Source organism: Typopeltis vanoorti, chromosome 2 (genome assembly GCF_054136105.1).
Source record: "Typopeltis vanoorti isolate ZY-2024b chromosome 2, IOZ_Tvanoo_1.0, whole genome shotgun sequence".
In the NCBI taxonomy this organism is placed as follows: Eukaryota; Metazoa; Arthropoda; class Arachnida; order Uropygi; family Thelyphonidae; genus Typopeltis; species Typopeltis vanoorti.
Window position 1 is genome coordinate 15,448,484 of NC_143550.1, and position 23,978 is coordinate 15,472,461.

At 36.2% G+C, this 23,978-nt stretch overlaps 1 protein-coding gene across 4 annotated transcripts in view; it reads right to left on the reverse strand.

Moving 5' to 3' along the window:
- The window catches only part of Oseg1 (intraflagellar transport protein Oseg1), a 796,421-nt gene that overhangs the window by 94,497 nt on the left and 677,946 nt on the right, over positions 1–23,978 (reverse strand). The gene's annotated exons all lie outside the window — the stretch shown is intronic.

Below are 23,978 nucleotides of genomic sequence, written 5' to 3' on the forward strand. Positions count from 1 at the left end.
AAAAAGAGGAAAACCAAAATATATAAGAAATATCACAAGCAAAACAGTTAGCAATACTCCTGACCTGGTTGTTCAACTTATATCTTAGCACATATAGATTCCTAATGAGTGGAAAGAGAGCAAGGTATTGGAAAGACTAGTACAGAATCACGTCTAAGGGTAGGCACATGACTAGGATCCTCTATAGATGAAAGTATGGTGTTGTTAAAGGTGTGTGTGTGTGTGTGTTGCTTTTAAAATCATGCATGCTCTATAATAAAGTGAGAGGAGAGTTGGAGGGAAAATGGATATATCATGCAACTTCTGGATTTTGTAAAGAAATTTGACAGGATTCCACATTGAGGGTTATTATACAAAGTTTATTATAAAATAAACTTGTGATAAACACAGATTAGAGAGTGGATGACTGATGGATATCGGAAAGCAATGCATTGTGGGTACTGAGTCTAGGAGTAGGAGGGTGACTGTTGATATACTACAGTGTTCTGCACTTTATTATTTAATATGCATATTAATGATATTGGGGAGGATCTTAAGTGTGATATTCAGTTATTTGTGCTGAGTGTTAAGCTATGTAGCTGACAAAACTTGCAGGCTGAGATGAACGGATTGGTAATATGGACAAATGACAATGAATATCACTTCAATGTTGCCTAGCGTAAAGTTATGCATTTTGGATGGAGGGCATTTCATGCAGAGTTTATAATAATCAGAATTTCTTGGAAGTAGTCAATGAAGCTAGAGACTTGGGGATTATTGTGGGCAGTGAATTAAAGTTTAGGAGTTGCTTTGCTCAGGTGATTAACCAATCACAACAGATAATAGCAGGGTTGCTATTATCTGTAGCGATAGGTTAAAGAGAACTCTAAAATATGGAATGACACTATTATCTCACTTTATAAAGCTTTGTAAAAGAGCATCACGATTACTGTGCAGAGATGTGGCCACTTGAGTTCTAAGGAAATTGCGAGTTGGTAAAAAAAATTCAGTCAGTTTTGTCCAAGATGATAAGCAGCCTGTCAGTGCATATGAAAACATATTAGGAAAATGCGGTCTTCAAAGTTTGAGGAGCAAATGAAAGTGAAAGAGAGAGAGAGAGAGAGAGAGAGAGAGAAATGAAAGATAAATACAAGAGCCTATGGAAGGTGGTAGTAGAACCTGGGGGTCAATCTTGGAAGTTGACTGGCAAGGAGCATTGTTAAGACACATGTGAGGTCTAGGGTCTTATCATGGTATATGTGAGCATGTTGAAAAGACTACCATTAGATATTGTGAATGAGTTTTTTTTTCTTTACAAAAAACAGGTTTAAACAAAAATGAATGTATTGTTAATAAGGGTCAAAGGGTTTGCTTAATGGTCAAAGCTGGATACTAGGAGGAAACCTCCATGTTGCCATTTAAGGAATGTGAAAAACCAACCAGTGTTTGTGACCTAAAATGTAATCCTCACTTTCTTGTGATGTGCTCCATTAGTAGGTATCTACCTGGACACTGAACAAACAAGAGTGAGCTGGCTGTTTGGGATTTAGCTGATAATGTATTCTTATTGGCTTAAATCAAAATAACATAACGGTGTAATGATAAATTTCATGCCAGCTTGGATGATGCCAGATTCAACAAGGTCCTTGCTAGTTTTTTCAGGAATCCAAGGTGAACAGTGAAAATTTAGCTACTGGAACAAACTTCAACTCAACATCAGCAGAGTTAAAGAACGACAGCATCAACAACAAGAATCACCAATGGAAAAGAAGAAGAGCTGATGAGTAACAGATTTAACATAACAGGTGTTACCAAAATAAAGAAGACAGGAAAAAAAAAAAGAGATTCTTCTGACAATAAATATAATGATTATAAATTTAGGGACACAAAAACACATGTATTGAAAATATTATTTTATTAATTACTAATAAAATAAATAAATTAATAATTAATAAATTAATCTTTTCAACACGTGTGTTTTTGAGTCCCTAAATTTATAAATATGAATGCTGATCACCGTGTAACCTTAAAAGAAATAAATATAATAAGAATGTTTATCAGAATTTGGAAATTTTTTGAAAAAATTTGAAATAATCATTATTAATACATGTTCCAAAATAAATGGGGTGGACTGGGAAACAACATCTTAGAACTGGTGGTTGCCAGGTTGAATAAGATTGATACAATAAAATCTGAGACAATAAAATCCTAACAAAAGCCACACAAATCATTACAAAAAATTACAAATAGTGCAATTTCAAGTCAAGTTACAAACAGTTAATTTCAATTGTGCAAACTTAAAAACCAGTATGGGTAATAACAAAACAAACATAACTATATAGTTTTGGCTCAAGAGAATTTCAATAAGCTAGAAAGGTGGACAAATTATTATTTTTATTATTATTATTATTATTCAGGCCTCCATGGAGTCAAAAGACTCATCGTGGGAGGTCCCCCCCCCCCCAAGAAACACAAAGTCTATCATACCACTCCTTAAACTCATTGACCGTTCTCGCTCTCACTACTCCATCAGGCAATGCATTCCACGGTTCAACCACTCTCCATGAAAAGAAACCACTCCTCACCCTCTTGCTCACAGTTTCCTTTCATAACTTCCAGGGATGGCCTCTTGTCATCACTCCTTCCCACTGTTCAATCAAGCAAAAGAACTCCCCAGTGTCAACCCTGTAACCACCTCTCAACAGTTTAAAAGTCTCAATCATATCACCTCTCCTTCTTCTATCCACCAAACTCTGCAGTCCACATTTCCTCAGCCGATCCTCATAACTATCCTTGTACAGTCCTGAAACCATCTTTGTACCCTTTCCACAGTTAATTTATCCCCTTCAAATCCTGGGGGACCAAATCTGAGAACAATAGTCTAAGTGTGGTCTGATCAGAGATTTATACAACGGAATGATAACCCTTTTATCTCTGCAGGTCAGTGTCCTTCTCATAATTGCAACAATCCTCTGTGTTACCTTCACCACCTTTGCAATATGTCCCCTAAATTTCAGGTTTCTATCAATCATCAACCCCAGATCTCATCTCCCCCTACTTCCTCCAGTATAACTCCTCCCATAGAGTATGCAGCATTCCATCGATGTTTCCCAAACCTCAAGACCTTACATTTTGCTGCATTAAACTGACATCCCCATTCATTTGCCCATCTATCTAGCTTATTCAAATCCTCTTGCAGGGCTACCACATCTGCACTATTACTAATAATCCTTCCCAGCTTTGCATCATCTGCAAACAACTGAATATCCCCTTGCAATGTCATTGATATTAAGAGTTAAACAATATAGGTCCTAGTACTGAGCCCTGTGGGACCTCACTTGTAACCCTCTGCCTCCTTGAAACTGCTCCACCATACACAACTCTCTGATACCTATCAGACAGCCAATCCTGAATGCAGTTGACCAATCTGACATCCAGATTGGTCAACTGACAATCTATAGGTCAACTCTATAGATCTATAGGATCTATAGGTCAACTGCCCAGATTGTCAGTTGACCTATAGATCCAAACCTATAGTCAGTTTAATGCAACTAAATGTAAGGTTTTAAAACTTGACAGAGTTATGATGAAAGATGTGGAGAAGAAAGGAATCTTGGGGTGATTGTAGAGAAAAATAATTTGAAGTTCAGAAGCCATACTGAAAAAGGTGTGAAGATATCAGAGAATTGCTGCAGCATTGAGGCAGACATTCAAGAAAACTTGAAAGAATTTGAAAACAACAAACCAATATTGGAGATTGAATGGCAGATGCTGTTGAATAAATGATTCAGCCAGAAAGACATATGGTGAAGTTGTCTGCAAGGAGAGAAAAATCATAATGACATGGTGAATCCATGGTGGTGATAACATAGCATATCAAAAGTTTCTAGCAAGTAAGCATGTGATCTGAGAGAGAGAGAGAGTAAAGGAAAAAATATTGGTTAGATGTATCAGAGATTGGCATTCAGAACAATAACAAGTTATGCCTAATGCAGTCATCTCAAAAAAGGAGGTACCAGTAGTCTATCCCTGAGTTCTGTTCTTCAACTGCTGTTTTAATTTATTTGTTAATGATATTTCATGTAGAATGACTAGAGATCTTCAGTTGGTTGCTGATGATGCAAAGCTTGTAAAAATTATACGTACTGCTGATGTTAATTCTCCACATAAAGATTTAAAGAGAGTTTTTGCAAGGGCAAATGAGAGTGCAATTATAGTTTTAATATTAATGAATACAAAGTGTTGCATTTTAGACTGCAAAGAATAAGGCTATGTGCTATATTGATGGAATTATGCTTCAGCAAGTGGAGGAGATTCGAGATCTAGGGGATGAGCAGATTGAAGTTTAGTAGGCACGTTGCAGTTGTTGCCAAGATTGTACGTTGCATTGCTGCTCTAATAAGGAGGGGTTCTGCCACTGTATAAAGCACTGATCAGACCACACTTGGACTACTGTGCTCAAATCTGGTCATGCAGATTTCATTGTGATGTGGAAACACTGCAGAACATCCAGAGCAAGCGACTAAGACAATATCAAGACTCAGAAATGTTGACTATAGAAAGAAGTTAAAGGAATGTATAAAATTATCTTGACAGAGATTTTTAAATTAAAGATACCAAGAAATTATACACTTTTCCAAAGTCATCAGAAAAATAGCCAAAGACAAAATGATTGATGTCCTGGCTCTCCAGGAAACCCATGTGCCTGACACAGCTCTCAACATACTAAAGATCCCCCAGGCCTAATTCTTGTGTCTTATAATTGCCAACTCAAGCATGGCTTGGCAACCTACATCCGGTCTGGTCTCAAGGACATAACTCAACATATGCTTGAAGCAGAATACTCCACAGATATTAAAATTCAAAATACCACCATCGATAACATCTACAAATGACCATTGCAATCCTGGCCTGACCAGATGGAAGAACCGCCACCTCACCCTCTATCTATGTTGGTGACGTCAACTCTCATCACACCATGTGGGGCTATTCCTCTAACAACCAGGATGGTAATAACCTAGTTAATTGGATGGATACATATAACCTGTATTTGATCTATGACGCCAAGCAAGAAGGCACTCTTCACTCAGCCAGATGTAACAGAATCTACACCCCTGATCTGTGCATAGTCTCTAAAGACCACCCTCTACCAACAACCAGAACCATCCTCAACAGATTCCCTAACAGCCAGCATTGTCCTACACTAATAGAGATAGGTACATCAATCCCAATCATCACTGGAATACCAATTGCTATATGGAACCTTTTGCAGATCCAACTGGAATATATTTGAAAAGCAAATTGAGCAAATCATTACAGCAATACCACCCACTCCTAATTGATATCCCAGATTTGTCAAACTAATGAAAATGGCAGCCAAAGTCTCTATTCCTAGAGGCTACAGAAAACAATACATCCCATGCCTGAGAAGGGATACCGAGGAACTTTTAGCCAAATATGAAAAAACTGAAGACCCAACTATTGCTAAGGAGCTCATAGCAACGTTTAACAAAAACGGAAAGGAAAGATGGATCTCAACTAGACATGAACTTGACTTCACCAAATCCAGCTGGAAAAGATGGTCACTCCTGAGAAAATTAGGGGGGGGGGGATATTTTCCTCTACCAGGAAAATAACTGTGCAATCTTCCATCAGAAAAAATCTAAAGAGGGAAACTGGCTGTCCAAGCTTCCTGAACATGTACAGCCAGTTTTCCTTGAAGAGGTGCAGGAAGCCTTAAAACTCACCAAGAATGGCAAAACTGCAGGAGTGGATGGTATCCTCCCTGTGTTTCTAAAACATCAGGGCCAATGAGGTCAAACATGGCTGGCTGCCCTTTTCTCAAATATTATAACAACTGGAAAACTACCAAAACTGTGACAGAAAACCAAATTTCTGTGCCCAAACCAGGGAAAGATCCAAATAATGTCAAAAATTTACAACCTATCTCCTTGCGTTGCTCCACCTTTAAGCTCTTTCAACGAATTCTCCTTAAAAGAATTTCACCACTCATCAAAAGAGCACTCCTGATTTAACAACTGGCATCAGGCCAGGAAGAAGTTGCTGTGACCAGGTCCTGGCCCTGACAACACAGACTGAAGCAGGTTTGCAGAAGAAACTTAAATCCAGAGTCACTTTCATCGATCTAATATCAGCTTATGAAACAGTCTGGATCAGGGGCCTCCTCGTAAAGATGATGTTGCCTAAAGTTAAGCAATATCATAAGGTGCAAAACAACTTTCCAGCTTTCTGAATCCATTCTCTCCAAACAGAAAGATCCAGGTCCATATTGGTGGAAAAAAGAGGAGGCCCAGATTCCTCCACAACGGTCTTCCACAGGGCTCTGTGCTATCCCCTTTACTATTTAACGTCTACATGTCTGACTTACCACATACCAGCTCAAGCAAATATGTATATGCCATCTCACTATCCTACACCAGTCTACTTCTTTTGCCAACCTGGAAACAACCTTGAACACAGACCTGAACATCCCGGAGGTGTACTTTAAGCAGTGGTGCCTGACTCCAAACCCAACAAAAACTGTGTCCACAGCATTCCACCTGAACAATGAAGAGGCAAATCGACACCTCAACCTCTCTTTGTGACAAAATAGTATAACATGAGCCTCACCCAAAATACCTTGGAGTGAGCCTGGACAGAAAATGCCTAACCTATAAAAGGCACATCACCAACCTGTCCAACAAATTTAAAATGAGAAATAATATCATCTCATGGCTTGCTGAAACAACCTGGGGTTGTGGTGCTGATGTCTTAAGGTTGTCTGCACTAGCCCCTGTATTCTCTGCAGAAGAATACTGTGCCCCTGTCTGGGGAAAGAAATGTGCACATTAACATTATAGACACCCAGCTAAACTCTACCATGTGCACAATTAGTGGGACACTGAGAAGCACCCCTCTCCCCTGGCTGCCTGTCTTATTTAACATTGTTCCACCAAATATACAGAGAAGACAAGTTTCAATTAAAATATTTAATAAAGTAATGAGCAACCCGCTCCTGCCCCAGACTCTCATAAATCCACCTAGTATTCACCTAAAATCACGAAATTCTTTCTGGTCCATGGATGAACTCTCTTCGTCTTACCAGCTGCCTTACCATCAGCACCTGACATGTGGAGAGAACAATGGCCCAAATCTTCAAACAAATGGTTTCCTGGTTGAAGATCCCTGTGCTCTGCAGCCTGGTTTTGCCCTTTCTAGGAAGATTTGGTCATCAATCAACAGGATCAGAACTAACCAGGGCAGATGTGGATATCTACTACATAAATGGAGACTATCAGACCACCCTTACTGTGACTGTTCCCCTGTGGCCCACACAATCACTCATATTGTGAATGATTGCCCAAGGTGCCAATTTCATAGTGGCCGCCAGGACATCCACGTGGTGACAGATGAGGCCCTGGATTGGTTTTCTGGCAGGACATTGACCTGTTGCTGCTCTTGCCATAAGAATAAATAAATAAAATCCTTTATCCAAATGTAAGCAAACAAAATTTGTGCCTGAAGTATTTTCAAGACTGGGGCAACTCATATAGATAAAGAGGCTAATAACTTCATATCACTTGCCTTAGTATATCATAATATGTATAATGCTATGCATTATGGAAAGGATCAATACCCAGACCTGTTTTGACTTTTATTGAGGTCTCATCAGTGGGGGCCAGACCCAGAGGTGATATTAAGGTTGAAGTAATGCAGAAGTCATATTTCCATATATGAGTAGACAAAAGGTGTAACACCTTATTATTAAAATACTCCGGATTAGAGATGGTTGTCAGAAGTTTTTCCACTTGGTCATACTATAAATTAAAGATACCAGGAAATTATATACTTGGTTTAAAGTTCTTGGTATCTTTAATTTATAGTATAACCAAGTGGAAAAACTTCCAAGAACTATCTCTAATCCAGAGTACAGTCATCCCTCGACTTACGTCCATTCAAGTTAAGTCCTTTCAAAGATACGTCTGTGATCCCATAAAGGAATAAATAAAATTTTGACTATACTTTCGAACAAGATGCAAGCGAGCGTAAAGTAAAAAGGTTTATATTTAGCAACAATGCATCATGCACAGTGGCAACAAAGGATTCAGCGGTAATCTCCCTCAGCAGTCTGCACGTGTCTTGAACAGTTCCTCTGTTGATTTTGTGTTTGAGAAATAGGTTATTTGTGTATTTATCATTAAATATTTCATGATATTTTGTGCAGCATGGGACCCCTACATGTCCAATCAAAAAACCTAGTGAAGAATCACAGAAAAAGAGGCAAGCAACTGATCTTGAAATGAAGTTGCAAGTTATAACATGAAGATGGTAAGCCAGTCAGTGTGATTGCATATGACTTCGGATGGTCTCATTCTACAGTGATGATCATCTTTAAAAATAAGGATAAAATCGTAGAGGCTGTGAAAGGATCTGCTTCCATTAAATTGATGACAGTGACAAAGCAACGACAGGTCCTATCGGTGATATGGAAAAGCTACTTGCCTCATGGATAGAGGACCAAAACCAAAAGAGAATACCCCTTAGCACTATGACCATAACTGCTAAGGCACTAAATCTTCAACAAGTTGAAGAAGAAAGCAGGACCCAATTACAACTACAAATTCAATGCTTATTCTGGTTGGTTCATGAGATTTAATGTGGCTACATAATGTGAAAATGTATGATGAATCTGCAGGTACCGATGAGAAGGCTGCTTGGAGAAATTCGACAAAATTATAATAAGCTAAAATCTATCCCTGGTTTCAAAGCTCTTAAAGACAGTATTATGATTCTGTTAGGGGGTAATGTGGCTGGATATAAACTGAAACCATTTGTGATATCGCACAGTTAGAATCCACGAGCCTTCAAAAACATTAGCAAGCATACTCTTCGAGTTCATTATCGGAGCAATGAAAAGTCGTGGATGACTCAAAAATTGTTTGCAGATGCCTTAATCAACTGTTATGAGAGTGAAATGGAAATCTATTGTATGAAATAAAATGTAGAATTTAAAATTTTATTAATTCTAGATAATGCTCCAGGTCATCCACCTTACATCGATGATCTTCACCCCGAGATCAAGGTCATGTTTCTCCCAACAAACACTACTTCATTGATTCAACCGATGGATCAGGGAGTTCTTGCAGTGTTTAAGGCTTATTATCTATGGAGAACTTTTTTTTTTTTTTTTAATAAGCCATTATGCAATTCTTGAAAGCATTCAATATTTATCATTCTATTAAAAATATTGCTGTGGCTTGGGACAAAGTAACTTCTCAACGTACGAGTGGTATACGAAAAAAAAACATTAAAAATGTACGATTTTGGAAGTTTTGAGAAAAAAAATGAAGACCTTTGTAAATTGATTAAGAAATAGTGGGCCTAGCAAACAATCTGAATCTTGAAGTGAATGACAATATAGTTAACTCATAGAAAATGCTCCTGAAGAGTTGACGAACAAAGAATTCATTGAAATGGAAGAAAAACGTGTTGCAGAAGAGGAAGAACAAGAAAAGGAAGATTGAAAAGAGAAACGAGAAGAGGTAGTTAAACAATTTACAGTCAAGGGTCTTGCAGAGATGTTCTCTACAAAATTTATGATGAAAAGAAGAAGAGGAATAAGCAAAGCTAATGGACATTTTCATCAAAAAATAAAAAATAAAAATAATAATAATACAGCTCATCGCAACTAAAAGTTTACATTTTATTTGATTTATTGTTCATAATGAAGGGTGAATTTATATACATCATGAACAATAATTTAACTGGAAAGACAAATAATAAAATACAAGAAAACAAGAAAGTAGGTAGAATATGATGTAGAGTCAGACACAATTTTTGACAATGCACTCAACTCACATGATCCAATCTTTGACTTGTCATTGCAAGATAATTGCATTTTTTAAATAATAGTATTAAATAGCATTTTATGGTATCGCCGAACTAAAATTTTCAAACATTTAATTACACAAGCTAATTCATGTTGTGAACTGTGAAAACAGAGGACATAAGCAGCAAACCATTCCTGGCTCAGTAACAAAAATCTTGTTGTGAGTGGATACTGCAGAATAGCTTTAATACAAAATATGGTATTAAAGTTTGATTTATCTCAGTTAACAGCAGCTATTCTTTTAATCTATCCTCAAGGGCTCACTTTAGTGAGTATGGGTGTGGCAAAACTGAGGTATTTGATGCTGGAAATATACATCTGTTATTATAAAAATCAAGTGGATATTAGATCCAGCATTATTTCAAAGCAGATTGTAGAAACTATGGAAGTTTCATAAAAATAAGTTGAGCTTATGGGAATACACCTGCTGCCATTTGTGAGTCATCCTAAAACTCGGCTTGAAATAATGCTGGATCTAATATCCAGTTGATTTTTTATAATTTTTGCATTGTGAACTGATGCCTTTTGACTCTTTATTTTAGTAAATTCATCTGTTATATTATCTGTAGACTGCTCCCCTCCCCCTTATTTGTTCCTTCATTCTTTTCATCTTGCTCCTTACCCCCTCCACGATGCTATTAAAGTATTCCAGGGCTAGAGGTGAATCTTTCCTATTTGGTTATTTCATTTCATCTTATGCAATGGGAATCTGCCTAACCTAGTAGGCAGAAGTCCCAACCCAACCTGGTCAATGTGGGATGAATTGGGGAGACAAAACTTCAGAGATATGTGGAAAGGGCCTCTGCAACCCTACCGCTTTTTTCTTGCAGTGACTTCATTCCAAAATGCTGATATGGTTGTGCTCTATAATACATCTCATGCTGCATCGGTTGTCACAGAATAATCAGAACCGCATTCAGGGCTTAGGCAGAGGATCCTGTTCGAGATGTATATTACAGTCTCCAACAAAGGTCAGTGATATTGTGAATGAGGAACACAGACGGTATAGGATTAATCTTGGAAGGAAATTTTACATAGGCACATGGAATATTCGGGGTCTACAGATGGGTACTCTTGAGATTGTCTGTAAAGAGATGGATAGGTATAAAATTGACATCCAATTTATCAAATGGAATCATCAAATAACATCAAATGGAATGGAGAAGGTCACTTCAAAAGACAGGATGGTAAGCTAGTTGTTTACTCAAGAGGTGACTCAACGCATCAAGGGGATAGCTGTGATACTGAAGACAGCTCAGGCAAGAAGCCTTCTTAGTTATAACCCAATCAATGATAGGATACTTTCTATCAGAGTTAAAGCTCAGCCTACTAATGTATCAATTGTGGTAGTTTATGCATATATAGGTGTCATGAAGAGATTGAGTATTCTATGAAAACTTCCAGACTGTTTTTGGACTGCCTACCAAGGAGAGACATGCTTTATATCTTAGGGGACTTAAATGCAAAAGTGGGAAAGAGTATGAGAGTCAGGCCAGAGTGTGGCATGTTTAGTCTGAGTGAATCTAACACCGGTGGTGAAAGACTGTTGGAATTTGCTCAGGCTAACAGATTTGTTATTACCTATACCTGCTTCCAGAAACACCCATAATGGACCTATACTTGGGTATCTAACAATGATAGGTCAAGGCACCAGATTGATTACATCCTGGCTCTCCAGCAGTAGAAGACCAGCATCTCTGATGTGCATACTTGTCCTGGAGCAGACTGTGGTATGTACCATCAGCTAGTAAGAGCCAAAGTAAGACTAAGACTCCAAAAACTTCCAAGTCAGGCATATCCCACTAGACTGGATGTTGGAGTAATTCCTAGAGGATTCACAGAAGAAACATCAACTCGGTTGGAAGATTGTTTGGAGACCAGTGAGGAGAACTCACCAGAAATGCTTTGGGAACGAGTCGAGGTGATAATACAGGATACAGCCAAGAACCTTGGTCCAGTAAGAAGACCAAGAGACCCACAGATATGAGATTCAACATGGAAATAATAAAAAAAAAAGACAGTTGGAAAAACAAAGAGACACAGGGACTGAAGAATATGAGAGATTACATTGAGTAATCTCTTATATTCTTATAAAATTCAGAAGAGCCATTAAGCAGGACAAGGAAAAGTTTTATACTAATAAATGTGAAGAGATAGAGTTCCAGATGAGGAGGCACAATTATTAAAGGATATTTTATTTAGTTTGTGACCTAAAGCATAAGTTCAAGTGCAAATTGAATGTCATCAAATATAGGAGTGGAGCATTACTAACAGAAGAATTGGAAATCAAAAACAGATGGAAAGAATACTCTGAGGAACTGTACAACAGAGTGGATACAGAAAATTTAGAGGAACCCTCTTACCAGGAAAATTCCGTTTTGGAACCTCCTCCACTTAGGCATGAAGTTGAAAGAGCAGTTAAGTAGCTTAACAGCAATAAGACAGACCCCAGGTTCAAACAGAATCCCAGCAGAATTAATTAGAGTCACAGGAGATGGAGGGATAAGAGTGTTTCATAGATTGATTACAAGGATATGGGAGACAGGATCATGGCCTAGAGATTGGAAGAAATTGGTTTTCGTACCACTACATAAGAAGTGAGATATGAAAGCTCGCAAGAACTACAGAACTATTAGTTTAATATCTCATGCAAGCAAAATTTTATTGAAGATCATGCTAAATAGGACTGAGGCCAAAGTTGAGGCAGAGATGCCTGAGGAACATGCAGATTTTAGGAAAGGTTACAGCACCAGAGATCAGATCCTTTGCCTTAGACAAATCATAGAAAAATATTACTTTAATATTATTAGTTATTACTATTATTATATATATATTCTTGTAATTAGGATTGACTCGAGATGTATACATTTATAAAATTAAAATTTAACTGACTAGAACCCGAGAAGGTATAACAAAAACCTTTAATAAATCACGACTAGTTTCATCGGTGTTCCAACTTCTTCAGGTGAGTAAGAAATAACATAAGACTTATAAAAATAACAAAATAAAAAACATGGACTTTCCAGTTTAATAAAAAGAAGCAGAATAGTAACAGTCATATCTGAATAGGTGACCGCGTGCTACTGTTAGCATGAGTTGAATGTGTGTGACAGCTAATTTTAGACTTTATTTATACCTTCTTAAATAATGGATATTCATCTCGTAACATCACTAAACGTTTGAGACCACACCAACAACCCAGACAAGAAGATGAATCCAACCATTTATCAGCTCTCTTACCCCAAAACTATCTAGGATTATGAAGAATTTCAACATAAAGACCGACTATACTACTCTGCCAAAACTTAGTTCTTTTCTGAGTCGACCAAAACCAAAACACAACCAACTGCATGTTTCGGGTGTTTATAAGGTTATGTGCGACTGTGGTCAACCTTATTTTGGCCAGAGAGATAAATCTGTTTCACTTCTTCTTGAGGAACATAGACGTGACATCTCCTACAGTAGAATGTGAGCGAGCGCCCTTTCCAGTCATGTTCTCTTCTCCGTAAACTCAAACCTCGAAGAACGGCCACACCAAGTTGATTGGGACCACACAACCAATTTATATAGATGCAAGGATGAATTTGGAAGACGAATTATAGAATCAAAAGAAATAGTTCTGGACCCTTCACACTTGAACAACAATCAAAGCTACAATTTGCCTGATTCCCAAAGCGCAGTAATCCAATATTGGTGCTCTAAAATTAGCTGTCACACACATTCAACTCATGCCAACAGTAGCACGCGGTCACTTATTCAAATATGACTGTTACTATTCTGCTTCTTTTTATTAAGCTGGAAAGTCCATGTTTTTTACCTTGTTATTTCTTACTCACCTGAAGAAGTCGGAACAACGATGAAACTAGTCGTGATTTATTAAAGGTTTTTGTTATACATTCTCGGGTTCTAGTCAGTTAAATTTTAATTTTATAAATATATATATATATATAAATATATGCTAAAGATACCAAGCTATTTTAAACCTGGTTTTACTCCATTTCCCAAGTAAGCAAACAGACAAATAAGTCAAGTTTGTACCTGCACATAGTGTGAGTCTAACTGACCCACAAGGTGGTGCAAGTCTAGGCAACTCGTGGTAAAGGTGGTATAAGCTCTGATCACTATTCTTAATATTTAGCCTTAATGCAAAGCCCATCTCCTTGAGGAGATGTATGATGCTATGCATTAAAAGCAAGGGGCCACTACCCAAACCGGTTTCGACCTTATGAATAAGTGAAACAGGCTCTAAAAATAAGACGATCTCAAGAGATCGCCCAACTCCGCGTTATTCCACTCAATGACAGGCTCACCCCGTCACTGAGAAGAACTTCTCGGCATTGGCTCTACCCAGTGGCAGGCTCACCCAACCACCAAGAAGAGCCACAATCTCAGCGGTGGTCCCACTCAGAGACAGGCAAAAACCTGTTCCCAAGCAGAGCCTCTCACAACCCAAGTCTCACCCGCACCGGTTTCGACCTTTATTGAGGTCTCATCAGTGGGAGCCAGGCTAGAAATACCAAGATTTGAGTAATACAGAGCTTATAAGTATTTTACCAGAACAAGTTACCATAAGGTGTTTTAACTTTATTAAATAAAAATCTCAGGATGAGAGATAGATGTAGAAAGTTTTTTACCTTGGGTATAATATATGTTAAAGCTACCAAGCTATTTTAAACCTGGTTTTACTCCATTTCCCAAGTAAGCAAAGAGACAAATAAGCCTGTTTGCTTACTTGGGAAATACCCAAGGTAAAAAACTCTCTACATCTATCTCTCATCCTGAGATTTTTATTTAATTAGGTCAAAGCAACTTTTGATAACTTGTTTTGCTAAAATACTTATAAGCTCTGTATTACTTAACCTTGGTATTTCTAAGCCTGGCTCGCACTGATGAGACCTCAATAAAGGTCAAAACCGGTCTGGGTAGTGGCCCCTTGCCTTTAATGCATAGCATCATATATCTCCTCAAGGAGATGGGCTTTGCATTAAGGGTAAATATTAAGAATAGTGATCAGATCTTATACCACCTTTACCACGAGTTGCCTAGACTTCCACTACCTTGTGGGTCAGTTGGACTCACACTACGTGCAGGTGCAAACTTGACTTATTTGTCTGTTTGCTTACTTGGAAAATGGAGTAAAACCAGGTTTAAAACAGCCTGGTATCTTTAACATATATTAAATATTATAATAATATATATCTTTAACATATATTATACCCAAGGTAAAAAACTTTCTACATATATTAACTTTCTATATATATATATATATATATGTATGTAGAAAATATATATTATATTATATATATATTAGGGTTACCAAGTAATTTTATAAGCTTGGTTATTTAACTCCTAATCCCAAGTAAGCAAACAGTTAAGTTTGCGCCTGAAACATAGCTCAAGTCTAAAGATGGTACAACACCAGGGCAACTCAATGTAAATGTGGGTAAAGCTCTGATCACTATTCTTAGTATTTCCCATAATGTAAAGCACATCTGACTAGAAGATGTATACTGCAATACATTATGGGTGGGGTCACTACCCAGACCGGTTTCAACTTTTTTTGAGGTCTCCTCAGTGAGTAGCTAGACCCTAAATACCAAGGTTTGAGTAATACAGAGCCTTATCAGCTTTACATTATGGGAAATACTAAGAATAGTGATCAGTGCTTTACCCACCTTTACAATGAGTTGCCCTGGTGTTGTACCATCTTTAGACTTGAACTATGTTTCAGGCGCAAAGTTAACTGATTGCTTACTTGGGATTAGGAGTTAAATAACTAAGCTTATAAAATTACCCCTAATATACAGTATCCCCAAATTAAAAAATTAATTACATCTATATCTCCTCCAGAGATTCTTATTAAAAATAAAAACACCTTGTAGCAACTTGTATAGGTAAAGTTGATAAGACTCTGTATTACTAAAACCTTGGTATATTTAGGGTCTAGCTACTCACCGAGGAGACCTCAAAAAAGGTTGAAACCGGTCTGGTTAGTGACCTACCCATAATGTATTGCAGTATACATCTTCTAGTGAGATGTGCTTTAGATTATGGGAAATACTAAGAATAGTAATCAGGGCTTTACCCACCTTTACAATGAGTTGCTATAGTATTGTGCCATCTTTAGCCTTGAACTATGTTTCAGGTGCAAACTTAAATATTTGCTTACTTGGGATTAGGAGTTAAATAACCAAGCTTATAAAATTACTTGGTAACCCTAATATACGGTATCCTCAAGTTAAAAAATTAATTACATTATATATATATATATATATATATATATATATATATATATAACAAGCCAAAAGGCTATTTTACTGGCAACATAAGTTATGTTTAAGGGAGATGGTAAATCCTGTATTATTGTACAGCAGGGTACGAAACGGATCGAAATCCATCGAATCCTAGAGTTTCATGCCGAAAAAACTATCGGCAAGCCCAAGTGTAAGTAATCACTTGAGAAGTACAACACCAGGGCAACTCGCAGCAAAGGTGGTGCAAGCTCCGTCACTGTCCTTAATATTCTCTCATAATGTGAAATGCAGCTCCTAGGAGACGTATTACTGTTTTACATTATGAGAAGAGGTCACTACCTAGACCGGTTTCAACCCTTTTTTGAGGTCTCATCAGTGAGTAGGTAGACCTGGAATATCAAGGTTTTAAGTGAACTGAACTTACATATACCTCTACTAACGAATTGCTAAAATGGTGTACTTATATATTATTATTACTACTATAACAAGCCAAAAGGCTATTTTACCAGAGACATAAGTTAAGTTTAAGGAAGATGGTAAATCCCGTATTATTGTACAGCTGGGTACCAAACTCAGATCGAAATCCATCGAATCCTAGAGTTTCATGCTGAAAAAACTATCGGCAAGCCCAAGTGTAAGTAATCACTTGGGAAGTACAACACCAGGGCAACTCGCAGCAAAGGTGGTGCAAGCTCCGTCACTGTCCTTAATATTCTCTCATAATGTAAAATGCAGCTCCTAGGAGATGTATTACTGTTTTACATTATGAGAAGAGGTCACTATCCAGACCGGTTTCAACCCTTTTTGAGGTCTCATCAGTGAGTAGGTAGACCTGGAATATCAAGGATGAGAAGGGTTGAAACTGGTCTGAGTAGTGACCTCTTCTCATAATGTAAAACCGTAATACATCTCCTAGGGGCTGCATTTTACATTATGAGAGAATATTAAGGACAGTGACGAAGCTTGCTCCACCTTTGCTGTGAGTTGCCCTGATGTTGTACTTCCCAAGTGATTACTTACACTTGGGTTCGCCGATAGTTTTTTCTGCATGAAACTCTAGGATTCGATGGATTTCAATCCGAGTTTCGTACCTGGCTGTACAATAATTTACCATCTCCCTTAAACTTAATATATATATATATATATATATATATATATTATTACTATTATTATATTACTATTAGTTTAATATCTCATGCAAGCAAAATTTTATTGAAGATCATGCTAAATAGGACTGAGGCCAAAGTTGAGGCAGAGATGCTTGAGGAACAAGCACATTTTAGGAAAGGTTAGGGCACCACTGATCAGATCTTTGCCTTAGACAAATCATAGAAAAATATAAAGAATTTAGACTCCCTCTGATAATGTGTTTCTTAGACTGCTCTAATACTTTTGACTGTGCTCAGCATGTGAAACTGTGGGAAGTAATGAAAATAATGGGTTTTCCGCAACACACTATCTGGTTGATAACCAACTTGTGCAGGGAGCAAGAAGCCACATTAAAAACAGTTGATGGATTAACTGTATGGCTTTAGTTTGGAAAGGAAGTTAGGCATGGATGTTTACTTTCTCCTTATTTGTTTAGTATATATGCTGAAGACTTCATGTGAAAAGCATTGGATGAACTCAAGACAGGAATTAGGATAGGATCAGTAATCCCAGGTATGCATATGATACCATATTCCTCTGTAATGACAAGGAAGAACTAGGACAAATTCTTGATAAAGTTAACAAGATCAGTAATAACAGAGAACTTCAACTCAATCCTAGCAAGACAAAGATCATTGTTATCAAAGGAAATACAAACAGGGAAGCTCTTGAGAAAAAAGTGTACCTTAATGGAGAAAGAGTTGAGGAAGTCAGCAAGTTTGAGTACTTAGGATCAACAGCAAGAGACTTGTCTAAAATCTTGAAGGATGGATCTACCTTCATGGTAACAAAGTTGAGAATTTTGGTTGTAGTTGTTTTTCCAACAGCAACTTATGGATGTGAAACTTGAAACCTAAAGAAGCCAGATAAGAAAACGATAGAGGCTTTTGAGATGTGGTGTTACAGAAGGCTGCTGAGGATATCATATACTGAAAGGCATACAAATGAATGGTGTCAGAAAAGATCAGCAGAACTTTAAGGCTCCTTAAGGATATTGACAGAAGAAAGTTAAAATATTTTGGGCATACTGAAAGGATGGAAGGAGGATTTCTCAGAACAGTAAGAGAAGGTAAAGTTCCTGTAAAAAGAGGAAGGGGTGTTCAACCTGTCGACTGTGGAGCAATTTTTGGTCGATCTCTTGTGTATTCCTCCTTACTTACAAATTTAATTAAAACTGAAAAAATAATAAAGTGGTATCTCGCTAATCCGAACTAATAAAAACTGTGCTCGTTCGGATTAGTGAATTTTCCCCCCAAGAGACAACAATAACTAGCGTTTAAGACAAAACTAATCAGATTCTAATGTTATCAATTTAATTCTGTAAATAAATGAAGTAACCGATAGAAAAACAGCTACTGTACTGTAATGTAAAACTTAAAAAATAATATAACACACAAGTTTATTTTAGTAAACATTTAGTTTGTATATACCTGTATTGTTGAGGATTCTGATTTAATAAAATTGCATAGTTCAGTAAATAACTTAATTTGCATAAAAAATATCACTATCTTGTACACAACACAAAGAGGGTATCCTGAAAAAAAAGTTTCACAAAATAACACAAAAAAGTTTTATTTCTTTGTAAAAAAAGTCACTGATTTTCTTTTGCTTCTTGGAAGCTAAACTTTTTTTCAAATGCTTCTTAAAAATGCTGTATTTTCAGAGCTTTATTAGCAATAAAATTTTGTGGAATGGCATATCATTCTGCTTAGCCCATTCTATACACATATTAAAACTGTCAACTGCCTCATCGTTTTACTTTTATTCTTTGAGTCCTTTATCATCAGCATTGTCTTCTAATTCATTCTGTAGCATCATATTTATATTTATAATTTCAGCATCGGATTTGATTTCGAATTCACTTTCAGTTCCACCTGTAATCTATTCCGTAACATCTGTGAAATTTCAACATCTGGATTTATATTTTTAACCAAATTATGCATGTTTTGAATTTCCTCTTTTTGTATATATCACCGTAGTTATCATGGTAAATTCTAGCAGGCCACAGTTTTTTTTCCATGATGCTCGAATTGCCTCAGGTTTGACAGCTTCCCAAGTAGCAGCAAGTAGCAGCAACTGAGAATGCTACATTCTTAATTAATAGTACACAAAATAATATTACGTAATAAATAAAACTTTTTTTTTCTTTCAAACCGCAGTTCGGATTACTGGAGGGTTCGGACTAAAGAGATTCAGATTAGCAAGATACCACTATATTTTATTTATCATTATCTTGTATTATTTTTAATTCGCTTTAAATGTATTGCTATTGTTTATTTATTTTTCGTTAAAATTGTCAAATCAGTAATTTTCTTATAAGTCTGGATAAATGTTTTAATTTGGATCAGTGGAAGTCAAACAGTGAGCCGAGTGAATACAGTTATAAGCAAAGTGTAAAAACTCAATTGTAACTTAAATATTAAATATTCCAAAGCACATTACATTGATTTTTTACTTAGGTTAAGTCCCATGTGAATATTGTAAAAAAATAACCTGTTTGTTTGTCTCGGTATAGTTTGTATTAGATGTTTTTGTAAATAACTTTTTTGAAGCTAACTATATATACTGCTTTAATAAGAATATGTTAGAGTACTAAAAACAAAGGCAACATTTTTATTGCCGAAGCTGTGTATGGCAGCATTAGAAAGATTGTCATCGAAACTTGTATATGTGAGAAAGGCTTGCAGGCTCTAAGTGTAAACATCTCCGAAGTCAGTCAGAAAGAGTTCAAACAACTTTCCGATGGCCGGCAACTTACAATCAAAAGAAAGTGGAGGAGAACCAAAGGCGTGCCGAACTTGAAACTTAAGATGAAAGACTCAAACCGATTCTTTGGGGGTTGCCAAACTTCATGCGAGGTCTCAGAGGAGGCCTAATAAAAAGGAACTGAAGCAAGCAGAAGGGATCCCGGTTCCAGAATTGCTGTCAGAGAGGAGGCTGCCCAGTCCAGAGTCGCCGTAAGAGAGACTGCCCAGATCCACGTTGCTTGAGAGAGGAGTTTCCCGCTTCCAGAAAGGAGCTTCTCGGTTCGAGATGTCGCTAGAGAGAGAGACTACTTCTAGGCCACAGACAAGGTTTCAAATTGCCGAAAGGAAGAGTTCCAATTGCCGGAGAAAAGTTTCCAGGCCAGAGAGGGATCCAGTTAACAGCAGTTCTAGCTGTTGAAACGGCAGAAAAAGAAGGCAGTTGTCCAGGCATTTTCGGTGAGCCCAAGCAGAGGAGAAAAGGCAAGGAAAATTTCCCTGAAGCACCTTCACTCGTAAGTTTTTCTTTTCGCCGAGGGAGAGTAACCTTTTGCTGGAGCTGAATGAGCCCACAGCCCACTACGTTACCGATGAGATGCAGCCGAGCCAAAATTTCCTGAAGATCATCTGAGACTAAAGAATTGCCACAGAACTTTTAGTGAAAGACTTTTGACTGAATGCGAGATACAGAGCCTTTGTAAGTTCAAAACTTTTATATAATTCCTGTTATAGTTGATACGAGAAAGACTTTTAAGATATATGTTTAATAGAGTTAAGAAATGTCCATAAGAGAATCAATTGGCATGTTAGAGGTTGATATCAAATGTGTAAAGATAACTTAACACAGATTTAGGTAACCACTTTACGAGTAAGCTTAAAGATTAATAAGTAAAAATTTGTAAACTGAGAATAGGTAACCTTATGTGTTAAAGAAAGTATTTAATGTTGAAGAAAGAAGGTTCTAATTTTTGCTAGAGTTTTTATAGATGGATAGAGAAAGCAATCTCCCTAATGTTAAAATTGTGTACATTTCATAGTAATGTAAATAATTGCCATTTGACTTTCTTGTTAAAAGAGTGCTGCCTGTTTGTTTATTTACAACTGCACTGTAACTAAAATAAATCGGACTTGTTGAGCGGGAATCTAAGTGAGTTGGCCAAAGCGTGAAATTAAGAAACAGAATAGACCATGACTGTTTGTGAAAGTTTTAATGTAGGAATTTGTGTTAGAGAGAGAGAGAAATCTACCAGCCGTATATTTGAGTTCTTTTTGCTAATCAAAGATATTAGTGGCACAGTCTCATTTTAAATAAATTTTCTAATATCTTAGGCATAAGACTCATAATGCGAAAGGTAGATAAACATGGCACGTAATAAACAAGAGATAAACAAGAGAGATTCTGAGAGAGAGAAAGCGCGCACAGCAAATTAGAATAATGGAGAATAAAGTATAGAGTAAAAGACATCACAAGTAATTAATAGAAATTACAAGTATACAAAGTTAAATAATGAAAGTTCACAATGTCACAGTAACGACTGGATAGCAAAAGTAGACGTATAACAAAAGCACATCATATGCGTTTCATTTAACTTGAGGATAATCATGAGTGTATCAAAGAAATCGAAGACGTATCATTTTCACAAGGCATGGGAAACGGATTTTTTCTTTACAATGGTAAATGGAAAGTGTTGTTGTTTGATTTGTAGCAATTCCAGAAAAAGATAATATTGAGAGACATTTTCGATCGCTACATGCAAAATATGATGAAGATTTTCCCCAAAATTCCGAAATACATAAATCAAAAATTATAAATTAAAGGCAGGACTTTCTGGACAACAAAATATGATTTCGAAAGTAATAAATGAACCAATATCAGTCACTATTGCATCTCTGAAAGTGTGTCATTTATTAGCAAAAGCAAAAAAGCCTTTTACTGACGGAGAGTTAATAAAAGAATCGTTTCTTGCAGCAGCAGAATCTTTATTTTCTGATTTTAAAAATAAAAATGAAATCATTTCAAATATTAAAGATTTACAACTTTCCAGAACAACGGTTATGAGAAAAGTTGAAATTTTAAGCGCCGATCTGAATACTCAGTTAATGTCAGACATTCACCAGTGTGTTGCATTTTCATTACAATTTGCTGAATGAAACGACTTCACTGATATTGCTCAGTTAATGATATTTCTTCACATGGTATTTCAAGATTATTCAAGTAAAGAAGAACTTTTGAAAATTGTACCATTATTGGGAAGGACTAGGGGAGAAGAAATTTTTTCCACTTTTTGGCCACTTCTTCATATTAACTTGACTATGAAAATATTGCAAGGTCCAAACAATGCCAAATTTCACATTAACTTTTTTTTTTATCAACAAGCATTTGATGAATTTGTGAAACAACACAAACTTCTGCTTTTTAAACTTGTGTCTATTACTACTGTGGTGCTCCTTCAATGATAGGTAATAAATCAGGCTTCATTTCATTATGTAAAAACGATGACAAATATCCAGATTTTTTAACGTACCACTGCATTACTCACCAACAAGTACTGTGTAGTAAAAGATTAAACACAAAAGATGTTTTGGATATTACATTTAAAAGTGTAAATTCTGTTTGAGGAAAAGCCCTGCAATGGCAGTTATTTAAATTACAGGCGGATGAAGATAGGGAACTTCTGTTGTACAATAATGTTCGCTGGCTCAGCAGAAGTCAATTTTTAGAAATATTTCTTGTATTAATTAACGATATAAAACTTTTTCTTGATGAAAAAGGAGATATTTATCCACAATTGATTGATAAAAGATGGTTGTTACATTTATCATTTTTAGTAGATATCTCTACGAAATTAAGCAATTTAAATTTAGAGTTACAAGGTAGAGATAAAAATTTAATTGACATGTTAATAAAAACTTTCCAACAATACTTACTTTTATTAAAGAAAAATATAAATGACCGCAAATTTAGACCTCTCCCATATTTATTAAATTTTTTTTTGAACAAAATCAAGAAATGCTTCACTATGATTTAAAAGAATTTATTCGTGAAATAGAATTAGTTGAGAAATAAATAAATAAATTCAAGATTTAAAGATTTTAATAAAAATGAAATGATTGTATCTTTTATCAATGATACAATCATTGATAAAAGTACATTGATACACAGAGAAATTTTAAATAAAATTAGTGCGCTGTTTGATATAAACCAAGCTGAAGTAGAACTTGAGATAATAAACATTCAGAATAGTTTAAATTTAAAATCAATAAACAATGAAGTCATTTGGAAGTATGCACATGAAAAGTTCTCAATATTAACTGATATTGAGCGAAAAATTCTGTCATGTTTCAGATCGACATGCTTGTCAGAATCCATTTTTTCAAATATGACCATCATAAAAAATCAATTAAGAAACCAAATTACAAATGATCATTTGGATGATTGTCCAAATGTCTGTGATCGGCCACTTCTTCATATCAACTTGACTATGAAAATATTGAGAGGTCCAAACAATGCCAAATTTCACATAAATTTTTTTTTTTTTTTTTTAAATCAACCAGCATTTCCTGTAACTTGTGAGTTTGTAATCAATCTGTTGTTTTTTCTAACTTTGGTTTTCCAAAATAGAGAAATAAATATTTTATTCCAATATATATATATATATTTTTTTTGTTGTATTAAAATAATTAAAAGTGATAAATAAATTTTTAAATACACAAATAAAGTTTTAGTTGTGTATTTTTTTTTAGTTGTTTATTTGTGCGTAATCAGATATCAGGTTGGGGGAACGTCATCTATATAAGAGAGTAGATCGCCAAATAACTTTTTATAGAAAAGTAGCTCACGTAGTAAAAAAGGTTGAACACCACTGGGATAGACCATGAATGAGATGGATGGATGGTGTGTGTGTGGAGTGGCTGATCTTCAGAGAGTTGAAGACTCCAGAAAAGCATACAGCAGGACTACAT